The sequence below is a fragment of the Schistosoma haematobium genome, chromosome 7 (assembly GCF_000699445.3).
Source record: "Schistosoma haematobium chromosome 7, whole genome shotgun sequence".
In the NCBI taxonomy this organism is placed as follows: domain Eukaryota; kingdom Metazoa; phylum Platyhelminthes; class Trematoda; order Strigeidida; family Schistosomatidae; genus Schistosoma; species Schistosoma haematobium.
Window position 1 is genome coordinate 2,560,836 of NC_067202.1, and position 18,376 is coordinate 2,579,211.

An 18,376-nucleotide genomic window follows, 5' to 3' on the forward strand; every position below is an offset into this window, starting at 1 on the left:
TTACATCTCGTTCGATCTGTGTCTTGATAAGTATATATAGGCATGTTGGAAATTTCGGTTTTCTGGTTGTCGTTTCAACATGACGAAGATAAAATCCGGATTCATGGTGACTGCATCAACTGTATGTACTGGAATCATTTAATTAATCAGTATTCTCTGTAATCATTCGTTCTAGATATCATTTACTAGCTGCTTCAACTTCATCACAAATATCCTATGTAACGGATAGAAAAGGTTGAAAATCCCTCCACACCATTTTTGTTGGACATTGGAGTCATTTATTTGTTTCTTCTCCCTATCGTTTATTTTAACCTTTGTTCAGACCTTTTTTGACCATACTTTGTGTTCTTCCGTCTTCCTCTCCTGAGCCTTTGTTATGTGACGGATTAAAGACGTACATTTTGTTACCTAATTTTATTGCATATTGCCGGACTATTGACAATAAGTTCGTGTTTGACTAATCTCAAAGTCACGGCGTGGTTCAGCGTGTGATTGTTAACCTTTGACTCTCTGCTTGATAAGATTACTGGAATCCCTGCTGATAGATATCTGACCCCATCTTGTTGGGAATATTTTTACTGATTCTCTGGTATTGACGCTTTTGTATTAACTGTTTCTTCTAACGTTTAGCACGCCCATTTGTGTTAGAGAAACGTTTTACTGTATCGCTAAGGTTAAAATGTTCGAGGTATTTTTTATTTCTATATAATTTGGTATATTTTCTAGATGTTGCTTCAGGATTGGGTTGCATCGACACCCGAACTAATGATAGGCAGTGAAGTAGTTGAGCGTGCCGACCTCTTTACTTATCTTGGAAGTCTCATCAGCCCTTGTGGTCTGGTGTGTGGCAAAATCACAGTACGGATACAGAAGGCTCGACTGGCTTTTGCCAACTTGCATCATTTATGGCGTAGGCGAGATATCCGTCTATCAACCAAAGGACGTGTTTACTGCACAGCAGTTCTTTCCATCCTACTTTATGGCAGTGAAACATGGCCGGTAAGAGTAGAGGGTATTCGTAGGTTACTAGTATTCGATCATACGTGTCTTCAATGCATTGCTCGTATATCCTAGGACCACCGAGTAAGTAATGCAGTTGTTGGGAAACGGGTACCAGTTAAGGATGGTAAATCGATTGATGAAGTAGTGAAACTTCATCAGTGAAGATGGCTGAGACACGTGTTACGTATGCTCAACCAAAGACTGTCTCGACAAGCGATGTTTTATGGTGTAGGAGTAGGCTGGTTGAAAGTTAGGGGCGGCCAGACCAAAACGTGGCACAAATCCATGAAGTCACCGACAAGTGGACTGAGTCATGTTGGTAGGTGCAAACTACGTGGTTGGGATCCGCGAGATGACAGCAACTGAAGGTTGGAGACCTTGAATGACATGGCTCAAAGTAGTTTGCAATGGAGAAGGTGAATCCACTCTTTGTGCTCTCCCAAATTTTAATCCTCTGAATTCTTCATGTCCCTTTCTTTTTTCTCTTCCCACATTTATTTCACTGATTATCCTTCTTGAATAACATCTTCAAACCCTAATTATTATTATTATTCACAACCATCTTATGGTTACATCAGTGTTGTGAAGAAACCATTCCGGGTATCTTCGAAAATGCAGTAATTCACAGGTTTCATTAACGTTAGCATTATATTTGCCATATTTGAAAGAGTAACAATAATAGAATAATAATCATAAATCAGGTTGAGAAGAATATCGAATTGAGTTTAAAGAAGGAAAGGAAGAAAATAAGGCAATATATATGAAGGAGACGTGAAATACGCAAATAGTTTAATAGGCGTTTTTATGAGCACAGAACAAGAATAAACGACTATGTATGCGTCGTCAAATTAGTACCAAAAATAAAATAGAAAATAATCAAGAAAAAATATGACGCTAGAATAAATGTTTGTGCAGTCATAGTCTGGGGTGATGCTATGAAAGTATTAAATAAGTGAAAAGGATAACCAAATATCAATATGTATAAGTCATATATCCATAGTGAAGATAAAACAAGTCTGAGAAGTTAATTTACGTGTACCACAATTATTTTCTTGATCACAAACTTCGTAATCTTAAGAATATTATTTATTGAGATGGAAAAGAGAAAAGAAATGCACACCTAGTGAACTGGTTAAACCATGATAATAATAATGACTGTGTAATGAATATCGACCTCTGAAGTAAACCAGCGATCGAAAAAAAATGGATAAAATAAGATGAAAAATATCATTCACTGCACTCGGATAAATACATGTAGATATATGTAATAGTGAACAGAGTGAAATCGGATATTAGTATAAACGTACGTACGAAGTTCTACATTGTTGCTGACTGACTGATTTCTTTAATTATAACAGTTTAAATTGAGCGCAGAGTTAGTGTTTTGTTATAATTTAATATGAGTAACTCAAAAATGCTCCGTACGCTATACAGAAGAACGTAGACTGGTTTAATCGGATAAATTTTGGATCGTTAGTTCTGCGTTCACAACGAATATTGGCGGTTCGGTCGTTAAAGCTTGAAGCGAACGAGATATTTCATCGCACAAACATTGACGGATTGAAACTTTCAACGTTTCCCCAGGTGTTTGTTGGTCAGCAACTCCACAAACCCTTTGTTTTTGACGTTTGCACTTTCAAGGTGATGATTTGATCAGAATTACATCATACTGTAAACTCTGTGTCTCACACTATGATGTAAAACCCCGTTATTACATGTACAATGTCACAAGCGTGTCAGAAGATCAGGGATTAGATACTGTGGAGATAACTCTAACAAGCTTATTTTGTAAATAGTTTTTAATATTATTTGTATTTATTTTGTCAATTTTTCACTGTATGTACATTCATCATTAAATGACTGTACATGTTGTTTTAGTCATTGACCTTGAAGACACTTTCCGTTGAGCTACTACATAGCGTGACATATTCGTGCTGGTTAACAAATACATTACTACTCTCGCATTCCTCGTTCTATCTTCATTTGTGATTGAGTTAATGGAAGTTTAAATCGAATACTATCTACATTTATAGACTATAATCGGAATATATCACATCCTACGTTGGACTATATCGCTAGAGAGTTCACCAAACTGTTCAGAGTCATCAAGCATTTATAATTGTGGATTTACATTACTGGACTTAATCAGAACACGCAACGTTTGGGCAATTTAAGTAACGTCCTTAATTATTATTGTATTTGTAACATTTAACTTGTATATATTAATATTATTATTGGTTATTATTAACTTTGTTGATACCTTTTGCGTTTATATATTGTCTGGTCCACCACAATCATTTGGTGAGCCTCGTGTTTATCCTAACGGTTATTTTGTTTTTCATTTCATACAATTTACTGGCTTATTTTTTTCTCGTAATGTCCTCTCCCACTAAACTCATTGATATGGATTCGCCTCCAGTAACAACTTTTGTCTCATTGTCGAACTCTCCCGAAAATAATTTTAGTCCAGTTAGTTCTATCTCAGAATTCAGACTCCCAACTTATGGAGCTAATAACCCCAGAGTCTGGTTTGCTCAAATTGAAGCTTTATTCATGGCTAGAGGCATAAGATCTTAGGCATCAAAGTATGCATACGTAGTCGGCGCACTTCCTGTCGAGATTGCCGCTGAAGTTGGTGATTTAATCGATCACGTGCCAGAATCTGAACCATATGATAAGATAAAAGCAGCAGTTATTCAATGCACCACGGTCTCAGATGAGAAAAGGCTACAACAGTTGTTAACATCTTGTGACTTGGGTGATAAAAGACATTCGCAACTTCTCCGCCACATGAAACAACTCGCCGGTCCATACAAGCTAGACGAAGCCCTCCTAAAGCAAATGTGGTTTCAAAGATTACCACACAGCGTTCGACAAATTCTCAGTGTTTCAGGGAAATCCGTCGCACTTGATGACTTAGCCGACATGGCAGATAAAATGATGGAAGTATACCACGACAATCACTGTGTGAACTCATTGCAACCACCTGGACCAACAGATATTAGCTGTTTAGCCTCCTTTCAAAAGCAGTTAACACAATTAACGAGCCAGCTGGCGTCACTGCAATCGACCATAGCAACCATCCAAGCTAGACAATCGAGATCCCCCTCCAGACGAAGATCTTTTTCTAGACAACGGTCTCGGTCACCGAAGCGAACATTTGATGTTTGTTGGTACCACCAAAAATACGGCACCAAAGCACGGCGTTGTACACGACCGTGCACATTTTCTGCGTCTGACACAGAAAATCAGGGAAACGACCCGGCCAGACAGTGATGGCGGCGCCTGTTTCTGGCCACTTCCCGAGCCGTCTATTTCATGTCAGGGATCGAATTTCGGGCTCAGATTTTTTGGTCGATACAGGAGCCGAAATCAGCATTATCCCATTACAGCTCTCTCAACGACGGCACCCTCAGAGTACTAAATTGTCTCTAGTCGCAGCCAATAACACAGTCATTAAAACTTATGGCGAGCAATCACTTATTTTAGATCTCGGTCTCCGGAGACGTTTCACATGGGTTTTCATCGTAGCTGAAATCAAACAACCCATTATCGGGGCCGATTTTCTCGGTGCTTACAACCTACTTGTAGATATGGCAAAAAAGAAACTAATCGACAAAAACACAAGCTTACAGGTCAGTGGCACAACTATCTCCAGTTACGAAATTCATGGAGTCCGTATGTTAAGACCTGAAAACAAAATTTTCACCGATATCCTATCGAATTATGAAAGTATAACCAGAGCTGATTACCAAAACGAACGCTCCACACATCGTGTCCAACACAGTATTACTACTACAGGACCACCTATTCGCGCCAGGGCGAGAAGACTCCCTCCAAACAAGTTGCAGTTCGCTAAGAGAGAATTCGAACATATGATGCAACTTGGGATAATCAGACAATCTAACAGTCCTTGGGCCTCGCCACTGCATATGGTTCTCAAGAAAGATCAAGACTGGCGCCCATGTGGAGATTATCGCCGATTGAATAACCAGACTATCCCAGACCGGTATCCGAACCCTCACCTGCATGATTTTTCTTTAAATCTACATGGAAAACAGATTTTTTCAAAGTTAGATCTAGTCCGAGCATACCATCAAATACCGATGGCACCTGAGGATATCGAGAAAACAGCTGTAATCACACCTTTTGGCTTGTTTGAATTCTTGAGGATGCCTTTCGGACTAAAAAACGCCGCTCAAACCTTCCAGAGATTTATGGACGAAGTAACTAGAGGTCTGGATTTCGTATTTGTCTATATCGACGATGTTTTAATCTCTAGTTCTTCCATTGACGAACATGTTCAACACCTACACACGCTTTTTGAACGTTTCAAAAGTTATGGTGTTGTAATCAACCCTTCGAAGTGTATATTTGGCGCCTCATCTCTGGAATTCCTGGGACACCACATTGATTCCCAAGGAATTAAACCACTTGAAGAGAAAGTCAAAGCCATCTCCAGCTATCCAGAACCAACCTCAGTAAAATCACTACGCCGTTTTCTTGGAACATGTAATTTTTATCGACGATTTCTACCAAATTGTGCCGACGTACTACAGCCATTGACAGATTTACTGAAAAACGATAAATCAGGTACCAAGAAAGAAAAGAACCAAATATTCAAGTTACCTTCCGATGCCAAAGTAGCATTTGAAAAAGCTAAATCCATGATTGCTAATGCTACCATGCTCCAACACCTAAATACTGACCCCACAACACTGTTGATCCTATGCACGGATGCTTCACAAAAGCCGTAGGGGCAGTATTACAACAGCGGGTGAACAACACGATTACCCCCATTGCCTTTTTCTCCAAGAGATTATCGCCAGCACAAGAACGTTATAGTACTTTTGGACGCGAACTCTTAGCTATGTATTTAGCAGTAAAACATTTCAACGTTTTGCTACAGGGTCGTGATTTCATCATTATGACAGATCATAAACCCCTTTGCCATTCTTTTAGCACATCGTATGACAAACACTCCCCACGAGAAGCAAGACAACTTGATTATATCTCACAATTTACCACAGACATCAGGTTTATCAAAGGTCACTCGAACATTGTTGCAGACGCACTATCTAGGAGGGATATCAATACGATGGTACTCAATCATGACATCAGCCTTGAAACCTTGGCTAAATTACAAGCAGACGATGCAGAATTAAAAGTCTGCAAAGAAAAGTCTAGCTTAGACCTCAAACCTGTACCTATTCCCCTTTCAGACGAATTCATCATGTGCGACACTTCAACAGGCAACAATCGTCCGTTTGTCCCACATGCTTGCCGACGAAAAATATTCCAGCATTTGCATGGTCTTTCACATCCAGGCATCAGAGCAACAACAAAGCTAATTACCGAACGTTTTGTGTGGCCTAAAATCAACTCGGATGTTAAACGTTGGACACGTAACTGTCTCCAGTGCCAACGCAGTAAGACGCAAAAACACACCTACAGTCCAATTGGGAAGTTCTCTATCCCTGACAAACGCTTCCAGCACGTGCATTTAGATTTAGTTGGGCCTCTGCCACCATCAAACTCTTTCACACATATCCTCATCGCAATAGATAGGTTCACAAGATGGGCCATAGCATGCCCCATTAAAGACACACCGGCAGAGACAGTGGCTTCAGTTTTCCTCGACCGCTGGATATCCAACTTTGGCGTACCATCAACAATCACAACAGATCGCGGTCCCCAATTCCAATCCGTTCTATTCAACGAGTTCACTAAACTTCTTGGAGTAAATCATGTTAAAACGACAGCTTATCATCCGGCAGCTAATGGCATGGTTGAAAGATTCCATCGCCAACTAAAAAGCTCTCTGATGGCACAACCGGACCCTTCAAAATGGAGCGATGCTTTACCGCTCGTTCTCCTTGGGATTCACTCGTCTGTAAAGGAAGACGTCGGATGCACGGCCGCTGAACTAGTCTATGGCACGACATTAACGTTACCAGGACAACTGGTCAAGAATGAAACCACAACACCAGGAGACCCTTCTCGTTTTGTAAGCAGATTACTACAAATGATGCAGAGCATCAGAGCAATACCACCTCGAGAATACAACAATCGAGTCCATCTCGATAAACATTTAGAAACGTGCAAGTTTGTTTTTGTTCGAGTAGACGCGGTAAAAACGCCACTAACACCACCATATGAAGGCCCTTATAAAGTGATAAAATGCACTCACAAATATTTCATTATCAACAAAAATGGGAACCATGAGACAATTTCTATAGACCGAATAAAACCAGCTTTCTACGAAGTCCCTCAAGACACAGAAGACAATACTGCGAACAAACAATCACTCCCATCTATTGCTAAGAAACAAGAGGAAGAGGAAAAACTTAGCACTACACCCTCTTGTTTAACACGTTCTGGGAGACTTATAAAAAAACCAAAGCGTTACGTACATTTTGCCATATAAAAAAACTAAAACAATCAAAGCAAACAATTATCGGGGACCTACACTATCAATCCCATCTAAAAAAATTTTTTTTAACAGTATATGATTAATCACATTTTCCCACAATTATTCGTTTTGTCACTTTTTCAAAAAAAAATTTTGTCACAAAAATAAACGGTTCAATTTTGTTTGTGTGTGTGTGGGTCATTAACAGTTTTACACATTATCATTGTTAGCTAAACAAGACATTAAATGACAGTATATTCGTTTTTTTTTGTGTTTGTTATTCTGTGACATCACTGTTATTTTTTTCACTCGATAACACACGGTATGTCTCACTAATATACATATCATACGCATCTCCACATCTTTGTTGGTTATAACTGTAAATTTTTTTTTATATACATATCATATTCTCACATTTTTGTTGTTATTATAACCAGTGTTACCTCCGGACACTCTGGGGGGAGCTATGTGGAGATAACTCTAACAAGCTTATTTTGTAAATAGTTTTTAATATTATTTGTATTTATTTTGTCAATTTTTCACTGTATGTACATTCATCATTAAATGACTGTACATGTTGTTTTAGTCATTGACCTTGAAGACACTTTCCGTTGAGCTACTACATAGCGTGACATATTCGTGCTGGTTAACAAATACATTACTACTCTCGCATTCCTCGTTCTATCTTCATTTGTGATTGAGTTAATGGAAGTTTAAATCGAATACTATCTACATTTATAGACTATAATCGGAATATATCACATCCTACGTTGGACTATATCGCTAGAGAGTTCACCAAACTGTTCAGAGTCATCAAGCATTTATAATTGTGGATTTACATTACTGGACTTAATCAGAACACGCAACGTTTGGGCAATTTAAGTAACGTCCTTAATTATTATTGTATTTGTAACATTTAACTTGTATATATTAATATTATTATTGGTTATTATTAACTTTGTTGATACCCTTTGCGTTTATATATTGTCTGGTCCACCACAATACTATGGGAAGATTTTGATACAGAATAGTACTACCATCATAGGACAAGGTACGAATTTCAATACACTGATCATAAAAGTATTGGGTACAATGCTTCTCACATATGAATGCAAATAATAATAGTAAGATCCGTATCGTCAATATAACAGTTGGAGCGCTTTATCGAGGTTGCGTTGTGACGCACAGCTGGTAGTTGAGAGTGAGATCATGTAAATTTGAGAGCTTCCATAAATTATGACCCCATATCCTTCTGGAACATCTGAGGCATTATTTATGGATCAAGATGAAGTCACCCGCTCCATATGCGCTGTTGGTGGCATATCTTGAGAGGGCCGAGAAAGAGGGTAGGAAAAAGAAATTATGAGAAGCAAAGCACGCAATGCTCGTGAATATTGGAATTGAGTCATTTGTGGTGAAATCGTAAAGGTATGAACACTTAGTTTTATTTTCTATTATTAAGGTACATTTCAAGCAAGAGCATTCTAGCAGGTTAAAAGAAAAAAGCGTAGGTATGATATGAGTGGACAACGAACCCATTATGATTTAAAAGATCACAGCTTGTAAGCAGCTGACGAGAACCTACGAAATAAAATGAATTCATGCCATTCTGCTAGATTCTTCTGAAGATCATACACCTGACCCACCATCACAAACCAGTCAGTGAAGATAATGTTGATCATCTCTGCGTAATTCGTTTCAAATATATTCACACTTCAAATCTTAATATTGCAACTGTAAATCTGAAATCCAGGTCCGTGCAGTAGATGGTGACATAAAGGTCACCCACATTAAAATCGAGCACAGCCAACCCTGCACAGAACGGTATATTTGTGTAGATTATTCGAGACGAAAGTCAACGCCGAAAGAACGAAAATGCTCGGGACCGTTGGGGCGAACCATCAAGTTTGGCCGATTTTATGCGTGCATTTACTCATTGAGATAGACTTTATTTTATTCTTTCGACTTTGAGACGAATTAAGAGGCAAACGGTTAAACGCCTGATGGCCGAATAGATGATGGGGAAATCGTATGTAACGCCACTCCCTCACATATTATTGCTTCTTCACCTTGTTCACCTCACTAACTCCGGTTCTCATATGAACGATGAATATGAAAAATCACAAATGATAATTCATAATGAGAACATACATGTTGCTAGGGATGGGAATAAAATACAATGAGAGTAGGTGCCCGCAATAAGTTGCTTATAACTGCTAGATCGACAGTATTTGTTATCTATGGAGAGTGCCCTAATTTCAAGTTCTGAACATGCTACGGAATCTCTCTACAAGGTGACGACATTTTCCACAGCTACCAAACAACCATGTTCATAAACATAGGGATGTCACGGATATTCAGGGCTTGACCACACTGTTGTCCGCAACACTTTTATAACCGAGTATCTCAAACCCAGTGAAACCAGAAACACTGAATGAAGGAGCTCTGAGACATGTTTGGTTGAAAGTCGATATATATATATGTATCGAAAACTGTGTGATGGTGGAGAAGATTTGTAGCTCAGGTGGATGATTTTGGTGGTGTTTTGTTCTCTGAGCTGGATGGTTTGGTCGTGGAGCTTTCATCGTTCTTCTGAACGACATCATCAGCACAAACTTCAGATAGAAGTGAAGTGTTCGAATTTCTCCATATGTGTTTCACAGCTTGTTCTGTGCCAATCAACATCGAGGTGCACAGAACAAGCTGTGAAACACATATGGAGAAATTCGAACACTTCACTTCTATCTGAAGTTTGTGCTGATGATGTCGTTCAGAAGAACGATGAAAGCTCCACGACCAAACCATCCAGCTCAGAGAACAAAACACCACCGAAAACTGTGTGAGCTAAGCTGGCTAGTTGTAACGAGAGATGTGTAGCACGGCGTAGCGAACGGTGATCTGATGTGGATGCTTGACAGAGCATATTCAGCTAGAGTGTGTTCGATGAAACTGATGAGATCAACATAGATATTACAGATTAACAGAACCATTTTTAGATTTGTCTACAGCTATGAATCACCCATCTCCTGGTAGTGTGATGATGACACTAAGACTTGGCTGACCATAAGTTTAAGCCCGGCATATGTGACCTTGGCAAACTTCTCAAATAGCTGGCTACGTCTAACAGTGTATGGTGGACTCCTCCAACTTTAGGGAGTAGTACGGTACACAGTAACAATCAGGAACGTTCAATGACAAGATCAGTTCATAGTATTCCTCCTTGGTCTCTCATAATCCTCAGTGGTTTCGGAAGAGAAAAACTAAAATGTAAGTGCGTGTTCAAATTAACTTAGACTCACGTAAGCAAGAAAAGCGTGAGTAAGCAACGCGATATATCTGTAGTATGAGACAGCGATAAAATTCATAGACAAAAAGGTGATTTTCTGGCCCCCTGTGAAAAATGTGTATACATTACAAGTCTGACCTGTTTCAGTCTGAGAGCAACTGATTTTCTTGCACTGATTTCCAGATAGCCAGTGTAAGTGAGCGTACAAAGTTATTCTCCACTTTACACATATAGAAACAGTACAACTGATATCAGGGAAGGAAACCAAAACCATCGACAATGCTATTTAGTATGATTTACTGAACCCAATGACATAATAATGTGTATGCGTCTGAGTGGAAACAGTCAAAGAAACCCACCCAGTTCTCTTGTCTAAATTCATCGTCCACAATTATCTTTCAATGTGGTTTTATTCGATTCCAACTTGGTGTCGTGAAATAGTAATAGGAAAATGTATTGATTATAGGATTGCTCAGTTTAATAACAATCTGCCCAGTAAATGGAATATTCACTTAACTCCGAAATCACCATTATGCCACTGATTTAAAGTTGCTTGTTTTGTAATTGATTTCTGTTTTGTTTGATAATTTGAAATGTAGTCACATTATTCTGTTCACAGAAAATTGTTGAAAAAACAATTCCATTGAAACATGCCGTTGTGGAAGTGCAGAAATATGATTTGTGATTCTCTGTTGAGAAATCCGTACTCAGAGTGGATTGGTTCAATGAAGCTGTCGTTTTCGAATTTGTTAACTTATATTTGCACTGTGAATCGATGAGATATGTAGCACACAAACTTCATGGAAAATAAAAATCTTCAGTTAGTTGCAGAGTGCTGCGTGCCTATAACAATCGGTTTGGAACTGGTGATAGATATTCTAGATGGTTGTTTATTAATAACATTGTACCAGTGTAGATTTTGTAGTTATATATTGGATTTCGCTGCCACCAATAACGAAAGTAGTGTAAAATGAACAAATTGCTATTCGTTACTGTTTCATTTCCTCAGAGTATTTCACATACTGAATACTAGAGAAAAACAGCAGTTAACAAATACAGTGAAACAACTTCAGCGATCACCGAAGTTCAATTTGGAGAAGACTTTCAGAGGACTACAGAAACGACTGAAGATTATTCGGTAACTATTTGATATTTAGTAATGATTGTACTGCTTTATTTTCACGGAAGAGATCAGAAGCTCAATATTCGAGTAGGACAACATTTAACCAAGAGGTATACACGACTTCAGCAATGAATGAGGATGAGTTCAGGGAATAACCTAGAACTAACTAATCAACCCTCAGATAACTGAACATGACTTCGAAAATGAAGAGCAAAGAAAGTCCAACCATTACTTGCACACTGTCATACCAATAGTTGTCACATTCATTGTTGTATGCATTGGATGTGCCATATGGCTATGCTTGTATAAAAGAAGGAAAAGTAACTTATGATTGTCCAACTTGTTTTCATTGATCTGACTGTTTCTTTGCTTGATATTTTATCAACAGTCTTCATATTTTGTTATTTATTCATTATTGTGGATATTGTTCATGTGGAATGTTGTGCACTGTGTATAATTGTTTATGTAAATATTTGTGTAGTTTCCTTCATCACCACAAAATGTCATACATAGTTTTTATTGTGTATGTGACTGTTTACATTGAATAGAAAAACAAAAACTAATTTGTGTTACAAGGCTATTAAAATATTTTATTAGTAAATTAGCAGTATTGTGTAAAGGTGATATTGTACTAAATGCGATCAATATTGAGTAGTCCGTTGTGAGTGTTATGTTTAATGAAAAACGTCATTAGAATGCCGTTTCTTTATTACTACCTAATTTACTAATAAAATATTTTAATAGCCTTGTAACACAAATTAGTTTTTGTTTTTCTATTCAATGTAAACAGTCACATACACAATAAAAACTATGTATGACATTTTGTGGTGATGAAGGAAACTACACAAATATTTACATAAACAATTATACACAGTGCACAACATTCCACATGAACAATATCCACAATAATGAATAAATAACAAAATATGAAGACTGTTGATAAAATATCAAGCAAAGAAACAGTCAGATCAATGAAAACAAGTTGGACAATCATAAGTTACTTTTCCTTCTTTTATACAAGCATAGCCATATGGCACATCCAATGCATACAACAATGAATGTGACAACTATTGGTATGACAGTGTGCAAGTAATGGTTGGACTTTCTTTGCTCTTCATTTTCGAAGTCATGTTCAGTTATCTGAGGGTTGATTAGTTAGTTCTAGGTTATTCCCTGAACTCATCCTCATTCATTGCTGAAGTCGTGTATACCTCTTGGTTAAATGTTGTCCTACTCGAATATTGAGCTTCTGATCTCTTCCGTGAAAATAAAGCAGTACAATCATTACTAAATATCAAATAGTTACCGAATAATCTTCAGTCGTTTCTGTAGTCCTCTGAAAGTCTTCTCCAAATTGAACTTCGGTGATCGCTGAAGTTGTTTCACTGTATTTGTTAACTGCTGTTTTTCTCTAGTATTCAGTATGTGAAATACTCTGAGGAAATGAAACAGTAACGAATAGCAATTTGTTCATCTTACACTACTATCATCATTGATGTAGAGCGTGATCGATAAACGAACCCACAAATGAGAACATGAAACTCTCACTTCCATATTAACTGTCTTTCATGTTGTCTGACTATACTTTGTTTATTGATCAATCGTAACTTTGTATTTATCATAAACGATATTCGTTTTGTTGACTGGTTTTTCCCAACCTCTAGTTATTGTTCTGTATGTTATTTATGTCTCACGTTTTCTGTTCAATAGACTGTGTTGATTTGTTTATTTTGTATATTAACAGTGTTAATTTACGTTTTGTGAACAGATAAACTGTATCAATCCAAATAGCTTGCTTGTTGTGACTTTGGCTAAGCTAAGAAAGAGTGTGTGGTGAACAGTTGAGGGAATAGTTTAGAATTGCATCTGTAGGGAATTACTTCGTCGAAAGTTTTGGGATAGTAAATTCTATAAACCCACTGGAATAACTTCGAAGAAGTGTAATAATTCTGAAGAGATTTCGGAATGGTCATCTCATCATGATCATCTGGGATATTATGACGAAAACCAACTTGAAAGGGATGGACCTGATGAGTAGTAATTCATTTCATTGACAGTTAAGAATAAACAAAATTAGTCGGTGATGTGAAGGAAGACTGGTGTGTTATTGTCAATTTTTATTTGGAAGAAGAAAGTGAATTTCAGAAACCTTTCTATAGATTTGAAAATGAGATTGATTCAAGAAGGTAATGGAAAGATGAGTGTGAAATGGATAAAGTTTGCTGTTGTTAAGTAATTCACAGAAATGTGAAGACAATGAGAGTAAAGATATATTATCGTATAGTGTTCAACTATAGATCAGTGGTAATCTCTTGAATTCCTATCCATAGGTCTACAATCTGAAGAAAATGGCACAGCTGTCAAGGTCATACAACCACATGAATGTAAGCGACAGATTGTAAATGGAAGTAACAGATAACATTAGTGTAGATGATTGCGGCTGGGGTATGAGATAATCGGTCCATCCATCGCCATCAATGATAATGTTTCTATGATTCACCTGGTTAATTTCAGTCTGTGATAGATTGTCGCACGAATTCTCGAGATTTATCTCGAATTATGTCAATAGTGAGTACAAATAACTAAAGTTTGATATGTGGACTGTTGGACACCACCTTAGTTGTCTGACGGTTTATTGCACTGAGCCATGTTGGTAGGTGTAGACTACCTGGTTGTGATCCTCGAGACGATAACAACCGATGCTTAGAGGCCTTGAATGGTGTGGCTCGATATCGTTTGCAAGGGCGCAAGTGCATCCATTCTTTATATCCTCCCAAATTCTAATCTTCTGAATTCGTCACATTCCTTGTTTACTATCTTCAAATTTATTTCACTGGTTTATACTCGTTGAGTAATATCTTCATACTCTAATCCTTCCGATTATTTATTTATTTATTTATTTGAACACAGAAATATTGGTACAAAGGGGAACCAGATATATGTACGCCACACAATAATAATGAGAATGTGAAGACATAAAGAATTTAAGGTGCTTTAAGGAAAAATAATTACAACAATGTACAGAAACTAGTGTATGATAATGGAATATCAATAACGGGAGTACCTGGCCAATTAGCAAAAGTACAGCCATAGAGAATTCTTCCTCTTAAAGAGGTTACGTCTTTTTCTATGAATAAAGTAAAATAAAGTTACATCAGGATCGCCACTGGCTTCTATTTTGAACCATATCTGATAACGTCTCTAGCACTGCGTTGCACCATCTCTAGGACCCCACCCAGGGGGCCGTAAAGAATCGACAGAAGCCAGTCCTGTACAGCTTTCATTCATACCGCGACACCATGACACACACTGACCACCTCTCCGCTTATACCAACCAGTCGGTAAACAATGCACGACGTGGAATTCTCCGGGACGATATTCGTAGAACATGTCCGAGCCACTGAAGTCGATGTTTCATGATAGTGAGACCAACTAAATTATCGTCTCTGTGTCCGAACACACGATGCTGAACCTCTGCATTACTAACATGGCACTGCCACTGGATGTCAGCAACCTTTTGGAGACAACGATGATCAGACAAACAGAGTGGTCTAACACCCTGAACTCGGAGAGGTCAGGTTTCACAAGCATATGGCAAAACTGCTCTCACCGACGCGTTGTAGATCCGACCTTGTACAGCCAGACTAACATCACGAAGGCTCCAAAGATTGCCCAGATTGGTACAAGTCGCTCTGGCGTTCTCTATACATTAATTGATCTCATCACCCAGGCCACCACCAGCACTTATGCAGCTACCTAGATACACGAACTTCTCGACTACTTCTATCTGTTCACCATCCAGGGTGAGTACAGGATTAGAATCCTGCCAGTCTTGTAGAAGTACTTTGCACTTCGAAGGTGCAAAGCACATACCGTACCTACGGACACTAATTACTAAATTACTTACTTACTTACGCCTGTTACTCACAATGGAGTATAGGCCGCCAACCAGCATTCTACAATCCACTCTGTCCTCCACCTTCTTTTCTAGTTCCATCCAATTCTTATTCATTTTTCTCATGTCTGTCTCCATTTCCCGGCGTAATGTGTTCTTTGGTCTTCCTCTTTTCCTTTGGCCTTGAGGATTCCATGTGAGGGCTTGTCTTGTGACGCAGTTGGGTGCTTTCCTCAATGTGTGTCCTATTCACTTCCAACGGACACTAATTGCTAACTGATTAAGTGCGGATTGCATGGATTGGGCATTATCGCAATGTAAGACAATATCGTCCGCATACTCAAGGTCGAGAAGTCGTTCTCCTGGCAACAGATCCACACCGCCATTACTTACATCCATCAGAGCTGTTTCCAGAATGTCATCGATGGCAAAGTTGAAGAGGAATGGTGAGATTGGGTAACCCTGCCTAACCCCACTGCTCGAATGGAACAATGGAGAGAGGTGGTTGTATGCCCTCACTCTGCCTGAGGTGTTTGTATATAGGGCCTTTAGGATGTTAATAAACTTCTCAGCCACACTCTTCTTCAATAGACAATCCCAGAGAACAGTCCTTTCCAACGAATCGAAGGCGGCTTTAATGTCAAGAAACACTACGATTGTTGGCCTGTAATAAGTATGACGATATCCTAACATTTGGAGGAAGGTGAGGATACGATCAATACATCGTTGACCAGGACGAAAACCAGCCTACTCGTTGCGAGTCAATTTTTCCCTGGTTTTTAACAATCTACGAAGTATGACGGAAGCAAATAGTTTGGACGCAATCCGAAGTATACTTATCTCTGATAGTACTTGCGTAGATGACGCGAACCCTTTTCAAAGATAGAGACAACTATCGACTCATTCCATGATGTTGGAACACTCTCTAACTTCCAAACCTTTGTAAACAACGTCGTCAATTCCTTAGTCAGAAAGTCACCACCATCTTTAAAAAGGGCTGGAGGTAAGTCATCTGGACTATGTGATTTGTAGCGTTTCAAGAGTTGGAGTTCCTTGCGGACTTCTGCCTCATTTGGTGGGTCAGTCGTCACCGGCCATGGAGGGCAGGGCAGTCTGATCGATGTTGTCGGGGCAGCAAACCAGTCGAACTGCCCATCGTCCAATACAACGTTTGTGATTCGCGTCCCGTCATCTTCACAGATTGTTTCGCTTACACCAGAGTTCTTGCTGCCATTGGGTTGGATGAATTGAAAGAGTTTCCGACAGCTGACAGATGCAGCTGCTGCTTCCAACTCATTGGCACGCTCCGACCGCTGGGATTCTCGGTCTTTACGCAAGCTTTGCTCAATTTCATTATGTAACAGTCGTCGTCTGTGGTCAAACTCACGGTCACTCGGAGTGGACCGACAGGCTTCCTTCAGCATCCTGGAGCCCATGTACACCACTGGTTTGGAGTCAGGGTTTTCCAACTCCCCTGGGTGAACTCTCCGTGTCTATCAACCCGGTTAAAGCGCCGGACATTCGCTTTTCGTCCTCTCAATTTCTCAAACAACACCCGTGATGCGAGAACGAAATGAGTAGGACTTCCCTGTCAATGGTTGTATGCACGTGACCATATAAGAGCATTTCGAGAGGTGGAGCTGCCTCTCTTAACTCTCAGCTGTACCATAGCATTTGGGTGCAATCTTTACTGCTTACACTTTCACTACATCTACCACTACGGGATTTGAATCAACAATTGTATATCTGGGATAACGTGGTATAGCATTTCGAACTGACGTACGTACGTACAAAGTTCTACGTTTTTTCTGACTGACCGATCATATGATAACTGTAAGTAATCGAATTAGTGTGCTAGCTCATAATTCCCAGAATAGTTCAATTTAAGCCAGGTAGAACTGGATGAGCACAAGTGGATGTATCATATTTGGAATTTATGATAAGCACATAACCAGGTTCAATGAAATCATCAATTAGTACGGAAACCATAGATCGGTAGATAGGCAATCAAACAAAGGAATATTGGATGGTTGCATATATAACGATTGTGATAAACCAATGAAATTATCTTAACTCAGTTACTACTTCGAAACCTATAAAAAGAGTAGGTTAATGGAATCAACAACAAAAATAAGAAACACACATGCATTTTATGTGAATTACTTGTAATTGTCAGAAGGGTGTGTGGTTTCTACGCTAAAATATATATAACCACAATTATGATAAACGTAAGAAATATAAGTAAGAATAGTAATAAGGATAAATCGGTGAATGGACTGAATTTGTGCGTTGTATATGAGTATGGGATTAGTTAATAATAAGAAATTCCATTATATATCATGAGACATCATGAAGAAAAGATTAGTGGTTTAAAAAATGTCTCAGACTATTCGTGTTTATAAAATTACAATTCCTCTATCTCAGTCAGTCAGTAACAATGTAGAACATAGTACGTACGTACATCAGTTCGAGTTGCCGTACCACATCTGAAGCATGGAAAAGCAGCAGGTCCCGACAGGTTTACTCCTGGGGTTTTTAAGGATGGCAGTCCATTATTAGCAGCGAGATTAACTGAGATCTTAGGTGGAATCTGGAGACGATACGTAATCCCATTTGAATGGTCTCAATCACTGATTGTGTCTGTCTATATGAAAGGAC